General features: G+C 46.1%; 1 pseudogene; it reads left to right on the plus strand.

The window, feature by feature from the left end:
- Positions 1 to 9,585, plus strand: part of LOC141059308 (uncharacterized) — a 44,930-nt pseudogene extending 35,345 nt beyond the window's left edge.
- Positions 9,586 to 11,647: the final 2,062 nt, after the last annotated feature.

The following is an 11,647-nucleotide window of genomic DNA, read 5'->3' on the forward strand; positions in this document are numbered from 1 at the left end:
GCCTGTATTTGCAGCGCTCTGACGTCACCGGAAGTGCGTTGCGGTCTCTCTGCACGCGACTTCCGGTCCCCGCGCTGCTGGCGTCGGAGCTGAGAGCCTCCGCTGCGGGAGGAAGCAGCTCTACCCAGGGGGCTCGTCCCTCCCCTGATCTCTGTGGCTGAGGGATCCCCACCCAGGAGGGTTTCAGCGCGGGGGCGTCCCTCCGTGCAGGGACAGGAAGAAACACTGAGGGAATGGGGATGGAGACTGGTTTTTAACCTCTTGTGTGCTCTTCCTGTCCTTGCAAGGAGGCGAGGTACGTCGTCCCTGGTGCTGTCAGGAGGGACGTCCTGGAAAAATCGGATAGCACTCAAATTTCATCGGCTGCTAGATAAGTAAGTTTCTCTACCTTTTCCTATTTCTCATTGGAATAAAATGGATGAATCTCAGACCAAACGCAAATGAGATGTTGACATTGCGGAAGATCTGATGAAATGCTGAACAGAATCACTGATGAAACAAGGATTGTTTTTCTGATACATGAGAAAAACTTATTTTTCGGATTATAAGACACTCCGGAAAATAAGACGCACCCCAAATTTTGAAGAGAAAAATAGGAAAAACTTTTTATTTAAATAGAATTATGGTGTTTCTTATAATCCATGCATCTTATTGCTTACCGGGGGTGGTGGCTGCGGTGAAGCGGGGTCCCTGGGTCGCTGCTGAAGGCTGGGATGAGGGGGTATCCGATGTACAGTGCGCCACTGCAGGTGTCCAGTGCTGCGGGTGTGGCCGTCGGTGGTGCTGGGATGTCCGGCGCTGCTGCCCAGGTGTGCGGCGCTGCTGCCTGGGTCTCCAGTGCTGCGGGGGGCTCTGCCTACATTTTGTGAAAGGCCAGAGCCCCCTGTAGTTTCGTGGTTTCCTGTGCGGAGGACTCCGGGAAATGGCTGCCGGGGGGCGGCGCATGCTCTGATGAAGATCGTCGCATCAAGATCTCTATCTGCGCGTGCGCCATCCCCCGGTGACCATTTTTCTGGCGTCCACTGCACAGGAAACCATGGAACTGCGGGGGGCTCTGGCCTTTCACAAAATGTCGGCAGAGCCAACCCGCTGGACCAGTGACCCCAGCACCACCGCCAAGCACCCCAGCAGCACCGCCGGGCGCCCCCTCATCCCAGCCTGCAGCAACAGTACCGGTAAGGTATATCCTCATTATAAGACCCCCCCCCATTCCCCCCCCCAAATTTTTGGGGAAAAAACTGCGTCTTATAATGCATAAAATACGGTATATCTGAATTAGCTCTTACTCTCCAATCCTAGGTTCAGCCACTGATTCCGGTGCCTGTTATTGTTTGATGTCATATCAACACTACTGGATCCAATACCTGAGCTCAGCAGCTTCATGTGAGTTGACGCCATGAGTCGTCATGGCCATTGAGTTCCCCGACTGGCTGCAGCGTTATAGACGTGACTTGAGCACTGCAAACAATGACAGGCACCAGGAACTGTCACGAAGACACGGCACTGGCCCCGGGAGGGTGAGGAAAAATTTTTTTTTCTCTAGACACCTTCCACGACAGCGTAGGAGGTTGTCTCCATACCCTAATGGGGGACAGTAAACACAAAGAGGTTAAAAACACATCCCATCTCCCATTAGCCAGTGTCTTTCCTGTCCGCCATGGGGCATGGACAGGTTCCAGGTATGCTGCGTGGCCGGCGACTGCAGTAGTACCTTAGAGATTAGACCTTCGTCCAGGCAGTGGTGGTCGTGGGCTCTGCCTTTTCTCCTCCCTCATGCTCTCGTCTCCCCTTCGGGTGGATTCAGGGACCTTTTCCTGGCCCACCTGCGTCCCCTTGCGGGGGTAAAGCGGGCCAGTGATCCCCTTCCCAGAGGCCTCCCTGAGCTCTCCGGCGTCTCTCCCTCCTGTACGCGCCAATCGGTCTGGGTATTATAGGCTCCCCTACTTCCATTTAGGGAGACAAGTCTACCCATAAAGCCTCCACTAAAAGACCCACCAAGTGTGTCATCTGTAACCTAAAGCTGCCCCTAAGATGGGAGAAAAAGCTGTGCCAGCCCTGTACAGATAAAGTAATCAGAGTGGAGCACCCCTCTCTAATTGAGGAGATACGTACGCTTGTCAAACAGGAGGTGCAGACCTCTTTGGCCACGTTTACTCCTCCCCCACCGCCACCCTGGCCTGGTCCATCTCTCCCAAAAAAGAGAAAGTTTCAAGTGGAGGCCTCTGATTCAGATTCAGATATCTCTTACGAGTCGTCGTCAGGGAGATGGGAAGATTTTGTAGCCCATAGAAATTCTGAGGTCAGGAAATATCTTTTTTTTCTTCTGAACATATTGAAGAATTGGTGAGTGCTGTACAGAGCACTATGGGGTTGGAGGAAGAACCCGTCCCTCAATCCATACAGGACGAATTGTTTAGTTGGTAACATGTAAATAAACAGATTGACCATATCCACAATACTTTTATGTATGGGAAAGCCAATCAGGAATGGGAGCTTCCAGAAAAGCGGCTAACCACCCCCTCACACTTCAAACGGGTTCCCTCTCAATGAAGATCGTATTAAGTGGTGTATCTCTAAAGTGGATGATCAGGTGGCAAGAGTGGCAAAGAAAACCGCCATACCCTTTGAAGACTCTTCCCAGTTAAGAGATCCCATGGATAGGAAGATTGAGAGTCTTCTAAAAAATATCCTGGGAAACTTCCACATCTGCTCTCAGATCTAATATTGCATCCACCTGTGTAGCCAGGTACCTTTTCTGCTGGTTGGATGCATTGGAGAATCACATCTCCCAGGGGACTCCTAGAGGGGATTTGCTAGACTCGCTGCTGATTCTCCAGAAGGCGACCGTTTTCCTGGCAGACACTTCTATAGAGTCAATCCATTGGTCCAGGCTAACTCGGCCAGAGGGGAACTCTCGCTCAAGATGTGGAGCGGAGATGTAACCTCAAAAATAAAACTATGCTCTATTCCCTTTAAGGGCGAGTATGTGTTCGGACCAGCACTAGATGAGATCCTGTTAAAGGCCACGGATAGAAGGAAAGCCCTTTTCTGAGCAAAGACCACCTAGGAAGCGTTTTTTTCGGCCCTCCCAATCTCAGCCCTCCCAGCCCAAGGGAAAGGGAAAAACTGGGAGATGGAGCTATGCCAAGGGGAAGCCCAAAAATATTCTCGTTCCCCAGCAACCACAGCAGGAAAAGCAATGACTCCGATCCGGTGTGGGGGGGGGGCTCTCGAGATTCGCCAACAGTTGGCAGGCCATTTCCAGCAGCCGCTGGGTTCTCAATGTCATCAATTAGGGCCTTCTAATAGAATTTGAGGCTTCCCCTCCCCAGATCTTGAGAGTCACCTCCCCTCCATCTCGATAGTCTCAGGCCCTAATGATGTCGGGGCTTCAGGAGCTGTTGGTGTCAGGAGCGATATCCCCGGTTCCAGAAAACGAACAGGGAAGAGGTCATTATTCCTGTCTTTTTATGGTAAAGAAACCCACAGGACAGGCCCGGATTATCATAAACCTAAGGGCTCTCAATTGTTTCATCACTTACCCCAAATTCAAGATGGAATCCATAAAATCAGCCATCCTCCTGATAGGCCCGCATTCCTTTATGGCAACTACTGACCTAAAGGACGCCTATTTCCATGTGCCTATACACTCTAACACAGGAAATATTTAAGATTTGCTGTTCGGCTGAACCAAAGGTTAATGCACTGTCAATACAATGTGCTCCTCTTTGGGATTTCGTCGGCCCCAAGGGTCTTCTCCAGAGTCACTGCGGAGGCAGTATCGTACATGCGGGGACAAGGTATTTCCATCGTATCCTATCAGGACGACCTACTAATTATTGGTCCTTCCGCCGAGATCCTCAGAGACCATGTGGCCAGAACTCTGGACATTCTACAAAACCTCGGTTGGGTCCTCAACCTAAAAAAACCCAACTCCAGCCTTCAAGGTCGATAAGATTTTTGGGGATTCTTGTGGATTCGGTGAGGCAAATGTCATTCTTACCAGAGGACCATCGCCAAAATCTGATAGAAAAGGTACTGAACCTCAAAAAACAAAGGTCACCCTACAGACAGCTATGTCTCTCCTGGGTTCAATGACGGCCTGCATACAATCGGTGTCTTGGGTTTAGGCACACTCCTGAACTCTGCAGGCACACAATCTAAAAAACTGGGATGGGAATCCCAACTCATTAGCCAGAAGGACCCAAACAACAGGAAGTGTAAAAGCCTCCCTAGCCTGGTGGTCAAATCAAGCAAACCTTCGCAAAGGCGTAGGTTGGGTACAATCCACCCTGGTGACAGTGACCACGGATGCCAGCAGAAGAGGCTGGGGGCTGTGGTATCTCACTTTCCGTTCCAGGGCAACACATCCGAGTTTACTCAGACAATATGACTTCTGTGGCCCATCTCAAACATCAAGTGAGCATGAGATTCGACAGTCTGAGAGGGCTCTCAGGCCAGATATTCTGCTGGGCTAAAAGACATCTCCTCTCCTTGACGGCAGTACACCTGAAGGGGTCCGAAATCCAACAGGCAGACTTTCTAAGCCACTGAGAGATCCAGCCAGGAGAGTGGTGCCTGAAGAAGGAAGTTTTCAGGATATTGACAGACAAATGGGGCCTACCATAGGTCGACCTATTGGCCTCAAGCCAGAATACACAAGTCGAGGCCTACTTTTCCCTAAATCCCAGGGACGCCTCTCAGGAAGTAGACTCCTTCGCCCACACATGAAGTTTTCGGCTGGCATATGTCTTCCCCTCGATACCATTACTCACGAAGACCCTTCGAAAGATTCGGGACCATCAGGTACCGACTATCCTGGATGCCCCGGTATGGCTGAAAAGGAGTTGTTCCAATCTCATTATAGAGCTCCAGTTGGACGGGCCAGTTCACTTGCCACTGTGACACGACCTCCTTCTACAGGGTCCTCTTTGTCACCCAAAGCCTCGAATGCTGAACCTTGTGGCCAGGTTACTGAAGCCCAAGTATTACGAGCCAGGGGGCTCTCACAATCGGTAATATCCACCTTACAAAAGTCAAGGAAACCTGTTACCAATGCCATATATAATAAAGTATGGAAGAAGTTCTCCTCATGGTGTCACCCTAATACACCTGATCCCTTCCACCCAAACATGTCGAAAATACTGGACTTTTTGCAAAAGGGACTAGAACTGGGTCTTAAACCAAGTACGCTAAAGGTTCAGGTTTCCGCCTTAAATACCTTTTTTGACCAGGATCTAGCTGGCCATCGGTGGATAAAGAGATTCATGGTTTCAGCAATCAGATTATATCCCTCGAGACAAATTGTTGTCCCATCTTGGTACTTAAACTTGGTTCTCAGGGGCCTCACGGGTCCTCCATTCGAGCCCCTGTCTTGTACTCCCCAGTTCCTCTCGTGCAAGGCAGCATTCTTGGTGGCCATATCTACAGCAAGGCGTGTAGGGGAGTTACAGGCTTTATCGGTGAGAGAGCCTTACTTAAGCATTTTTTACTGATTAAGACTAATATGTTTCATCATTTCAGTATCTGTGTTGTTGTCTATACTGTTTTTGACTGCAATAGTGTCCAAAATACTCTGATTTAACCACTTCCCCCAGCCAGTTGTGTGTTCCTAATCAGGGCCCATTTTTCAAATTTGACATGTGTCACTTTATGTGGTGATAACTTTGAAATTCTTCATAAAGAATAATAGGAAACAAGTGGACATAGTAACATAGTTAGCAAGGCCGAAAAAAGACCTTTGTCCATTAAGTTCAGTCTATATTCCGTCAGAATAAATCCCCAGATCTACGTCCTTCTAAAGAAGCTAATAACTGTAAGATACAATATTGGTACGCTCCAGGAAGACATCCAGGCCTATCTTGAGCCTCTCAACTGAGTTTGCCATCATCACCTCATCAGGCAAGGAATTCCAGATTCTCACTTCCCTAAATTCTCTTGAATCTTCTGGTTCCCATGTCTCCTCCATTACCAGCGCTGCCTGCAGAATGAATAATGTGGCTCCTGGTGTCAGAAACAGACGTAGCAAGAGCAGATAAGAGGAGATGGGACACACTATGTGCAGAAGACCTAATGTGACAAAGGGGCAGAAAACTAGAGCAATAGAAATTTGTCACGGGCACTAACCGGTGATGTGCACACAGCATGGATCTGGTTAAGCCTGAGACGAGCGGGGCAGAAGACCCTGCAGGCTGCTGGGAGTAAGCGTACCCACAGGGTCACAGGACCTGCGGCACGTGACCGCAGGAGGCGGGACTGGGGCGGAGTCCGCCGTGACTCAATGGGGAGGCAGGCGAGAGTGCTGGCAGGAAAAGGTCAGTCAAGCCGAGGTAGGGTCTGAGAGGGCAGCAACGGTACCAAAGGGAGTATAACAGAAGAGGAGTCAGATGCAGGCCAGGGGTAAGAACCGTGGAGGGCAGACGAGGTACAAGAGGGAAAGATGAAGCGGGCAGTCAGAGCAGAGCAGGGGTCAAGTACCAGGCAGGCAGTAAACAGTACAGAATCACTAGACACAAACCAAGATGGGAGGACGGACTGGATCTGCAACAGGGAATCAAACACAGAGCAGGCACAAGCACACAAGGGTCAAACTACTCAGCTGAGGGCAAAAGTATAACTGACAGCGTTTGGAGCTTCTCAGGGTTATAAAAAGACCTCCCTGATCCAAAGAGATGCCACAACCATTAACCCCTGACGTGCAGGTCCAAAACCTGCACTAGGATCATGACAAAATTCACATAGAGTGATGCAATTTTGGGAATTATAACCTTGAATTAATTAATCTTTAGAGGTAGGGAGTATTTTGACTACAAAGACACTTTACGCATATTAGCAATCAGTAGATGTTGGAGAGTGAAAATTGCACATTTGCAGTTTTATTACCCAACACATAGTGCCCAGATTGTGCTTCAGGAGAAAGACACACACCATAAATTAAGTGGATTCTCCTCACTATGGCAATGCCAAATTCATGGATGCTAAATGTGGTTTCGGCGCAATTCAAGGCTCAGAAGTGAGGGGGAGATTAGACTTTGAAAGAGCGGATATTGCTGGATTGATTTATGGAAGCCATGTTGCTTTTCAACAGCCTTTGAACCACTAATATTGTAGAAACCTCTGTTTTTCCACTTACAGTTGATGGACCTGAGTGGGTGGCTTGTTTTTTGTGAGATGAGTACAAGATTTTATTGGTATTATTTTCACCTACATAACATTGTTTTGTGGCTTTTTATTCCATATTTGGGAGGCAGAATGAACAAAGATGAACCCCATGCCCTACTGGTTCATCCTATTAAGTTTCCTATTAGACTGTAAACTGCCATTGTCTTGGTGAATAATTCAATATTTTTACATAACTTGATATTTTTACTGACAGTTTAAGCAGAAATGTTCAAAATTATAAAATTTAAGGATATTTTATTCAAAAATAAATATTGGTTTTATTCTTGGCAGATGACTGTACCAGAAGATCAGAGGGACAGCTGACATCTTCAATTTTTAAATCGGATGATCTTGAGATTCCACAGGATACAATTGAACTGAATACTATTACTCCAGATATACCATCATCCATTCACAGCAAAGATCTGTCATCTGATCCTTTGAAACAGGTCCTGTCTTCTGATTCATTACCGACTACTAAGGAAAATCAAAGTCACAAAATAAGAATTCAAAAACAAACTAAAGCAAAGAAGCCATTTTCATTTTCAGAATGTGGAAATAGTTTTCCCATCGAAAAGTCTTTTCTTAAACATCAAAAAATTCACACGGCAAAGAATAGCTTTTCTTGTTCCAAGTGTGGTAATTGGTTTAACCAGAAAGCGCATCTTGATAGCCACAAGAGAACCCATTCAAGGGAGAAGTCTTTTTCATGCTCAGAATGTGGGAAATGTTTTAACTTAAAAACGGACCTTGATAGGCACGTGAGAACCCATACAGGTGAGAAGCCTTTTTCATGTTCAGATTGTAGTAAATGTTTTAACTTAAAAACGGACCTTGATAGGCACGTGAGAACCCACACAGGGGAGAAGCCTTTTTCATGTTCAGAATGTGGGAAATGTTTTAATAGGAAAGCTCATCTTGATTGCCACCAGAGAACTCACACAGGGGAGAAGCCTTTTTGTGTTCAGAATGTGGGAAATGTTTTAACTTAAAAACAGAACTTGATAGGCACATGAGAACCCACACAGGGGTGAAGCCTTTTTCATGTTCAGAATGTAAGCAAAGTTTTCGAGATAAATCAGCTCTTTTTAAACATCAGAGAACTCACACAGGGGAGAAGCCTTTTTCATGCTCAGAATGTGGGAAATGTTTTAACAGGAAAGCGCATCTTGATAGGCACCAGAGAACTCACACAGGAGAGAAGCCTTTTTCGTGTTCAGAATGTGGGAAATGTTTTACAGATAAATCAGCTCTTTTTACACATCAAAGAACTCACACAGGGAAGAAGCCTGGGCACGAAATTACTTGTAATAAAATGTAACTTCAAATCTCAGAGATAATAAAATAAAGTAGCACTCTGTAGCGCTATAGCTTGCAAACGTGAAATAAGAAAATTTGAACTGCATTACTGCACTTGAAATATGAAAAATTGGGAATGCTTAGCGCATAAATTTGCCAATTCATGTGTACCTGGAAGCCACGTTAAGGCGACTGAATTGGCCAATTTATTCTCTAAGCATTCTTAATTTTTCATATTTCTTGTGCAAAAATGCAGTTCAATTCTCATATTTCATGCTTGCAAGCTATAGTGCTACAGAGTGCTGCCCTATTTATTGTATTATATGTGAGTTGGTGACTGTAGGTAAGCACCTGTTCACACCTAGTCTATGCTTGGATGTGACGGTCAGTATTCATTAGCCTTCTGAGTGAGCACTCCGCCTCTTAGCCTCAGGCATTTTTAATCACAGCAGGACCCTACCCCTCAACAGAGATATAGATTTCAGTCCAAGAGAGGATTCACAGGTTCCCATACACATGAAGACTTTTTTCTAAGACAGGTTTGGCAGTGTTAGGTCCTGGAAATGAGAATTGCCTTAGCGTGGCTTCCAGGTTCACATAAATTGGCCAATTTATGCACTAAGCATTCTTAATTTTTCATATATCTAGTGCAGTAATGCAGTTCAATTTTCATATTTGTTTGGATGTGACAGTCAGTTTTTTTTAAATTTGTATTCAAATCTCAGACACAAGAGTCTGGAAGTATAAACTCATGACAACCTTTGAGGCAATCAGTGCAGGAATGAATGTGTCGCATGGATTTATGTCTTTTTACATCAATTAAAGAATTTGCTCCTCAGATCTTGTGGAGGCATCACAACACAGAATCAGACCACAATCAGAGGACAATAAAACTTTTACATTCCTTATCTATGAACTGTTCCAATATTTATGGCCACAACTATTTCTCCCTCTCCCATAATGATAGGTTTGCTTCACGTCAATTGTCTTATCTATTGCATTATTTCTGTCTTGTGTATAAATATGTGACTCTTCAGATTTTGCATTATTCTATACCTTAAGTAGTCTTGAAAGCTTGCAATTTGTTACTATATTTTGAGTTAGCCATTAAAAGGCATCAACCACTGAGGACTCTAGATTCTAAATATTTTTCTATCTACTGGCTAACACGGTAAAAAGATCTTTCCTGTATCTCAATGCGTGAAGATAAATCAAAGGAAATAGACATAGAACTGTGTATGTAATCTATGATAGTATGAAAACACAGAGACCCCTGTAGTCTTTGTACTTGATGTAAATCTTGAATCCTTTTTGACACCCCTGCCTTATGCAGAAATGATAGGATGAGACTGTAGATATTGTGGCCAACAGAATCGCCGGGGGGGGCTAATTACTGTCTTTTGGTACCCATGCAATGGATGCTTAAGGGTACGTTTCCACGTACCGTCTTCCTAGCGCTTTGGTCGAGAGGGATAACCCGCTCCGCCCAAAGCGCCGCCCCCTGCTTTATGCGCGGTGCTTCTGGATGAGCTCATTGAACACATCCGAAATCACCGCAAGGTACGCATAGAGTAGGCAGTTTACCTTGCCGAGAATGAGCGTCTCCGCAAGGTAAACCGGCATGCTGCGGTCGGGAAAGACGTGCCGCATGTACGGTTTCGCGGGTGTGTCACCTGCATAATCGGACACATAGTGGAGACGGGATTTCATAAAATCCCCTCCACTATGCAGGAACATGTGTCCACTGTGGATTAAACGCTGCGGTGTACGCCGCATTCAATGCGCAGCTATTCCTGAATGTTTCCGGACCGTGGAAACATACCCTTAGGTGCCTCTGCTCCCCATGAAGACCAAGAGTCACTTACACTTTCTACCTTCTGGGATAGAAAATAACCTGCTGCTACATGATCAGCCACAGGTATAGCCAAAAGCCTAACATTGACGTTGGCCCCCCAGTGAGCTTATCTCTCGTTAACCAGTTCCCAGATCCCTAACAGTTAGAATGCGTCCCCAAGGTGCTGAGGAGACATATCGGGCCACATGAGATGATCTAGTCTCAGGCATTTTATAGTGTCCAATTACTATTGCTGCAGTGTTTCATGAAAGGTATGAAAGGGAATCTGTCACCTCAATTTGGCGCTGTATGAAAATGAGTTGAGTTTGGTCCCATGGGCGGTGATTTGGCTCCTTCCCTCCATCCCTCCTTGGCCGCTGTACGTATTATTTCAGGTGATTTCCGTAGTTGTCTTTCATATTGCAATCTCCAAACGCGGGTGTGCATTATGCTTTGCCCAACTGCGGGCAAAGCCGAAAAGCATTAGTGCGCATGTGCCTGGGAACTATGTTCCGGAACACAGAAATGGTAGTGAAATACTTCCAAGACATAGTTCACCGGACCTATAGTTCATACTGGAGATTGCAATGCGCACACGCGTAATATGGACAACTACGGAAAATACCTGAAATATTGCGTATAGTGGCCAAGGAGGGGTGGAGGGATAGAGCCAAAACACCGCCTATCGGACTGGGCATAACTCACTTACATACAGTGCCAAATTCAGGTGACAGATTCCCTTTAAACCTTTATTCCAGACCGCAGTCTGTACTAGTCGCCCGAAGTGGTGTAATATGCAATGGGTTGTTCTGAAGGAAATATCCCAGGGTGCTGAACTAGAAAGCATGTCAAAGAAAGAGATAATGAGGACCCGTGCAGCCCAAAAAGGAAAGAGGGAGAGGGGGAAGTAACTAGCAAGGAAGAAATAGAGACTGCAGCAAAGAAAATGTTGGTATTGTGGGCAAAAAGGACATTTTTCTTCCAAATATCAATAACTACTATCCTGAACCCCCCATAGGAAACTGGCCATCCAGATGTCACCCTGTGCTCCGTTATCACCCCCCTGGGACCCACAGTCACTGTCCTCATTTCCTGGGGAGAGACGAGCTGATTTCATTCATGATAGACACTGGAGCAGCCCGTACAGTATTAATGTAAGACCACATCTCAGAAGACATACTGTCCCCGCGAATATGTAACTTGTGAAAGGATAGAGGGGCGACCTACTAAATTACAAGTGACTCAGCCCTTCTGACTGAATTTTCTTGATTCAATTGTGACCCAGGTTTTAGTTTCCCCTGATGTATTTTTGAATTTAGAGACGTGTTGCAGAAAATAGGAACCTGCATAGAA

Source organism: Dendrobates tinctorius, unplaced genomic scaffold (assembly GCF_039654945.1).
Source record: "Dendrobates tinctorius isolate UK_male_01 unplaced genomic scaffold, ASM3965494v1 ptg000226l, whole genome shotgun sequence".
NCBI lineage: Eukaryota > Metazoa > Chordata > Amphibia > Anura > Dendrobatidae > Dendrobates > Dendrobates tinctorius.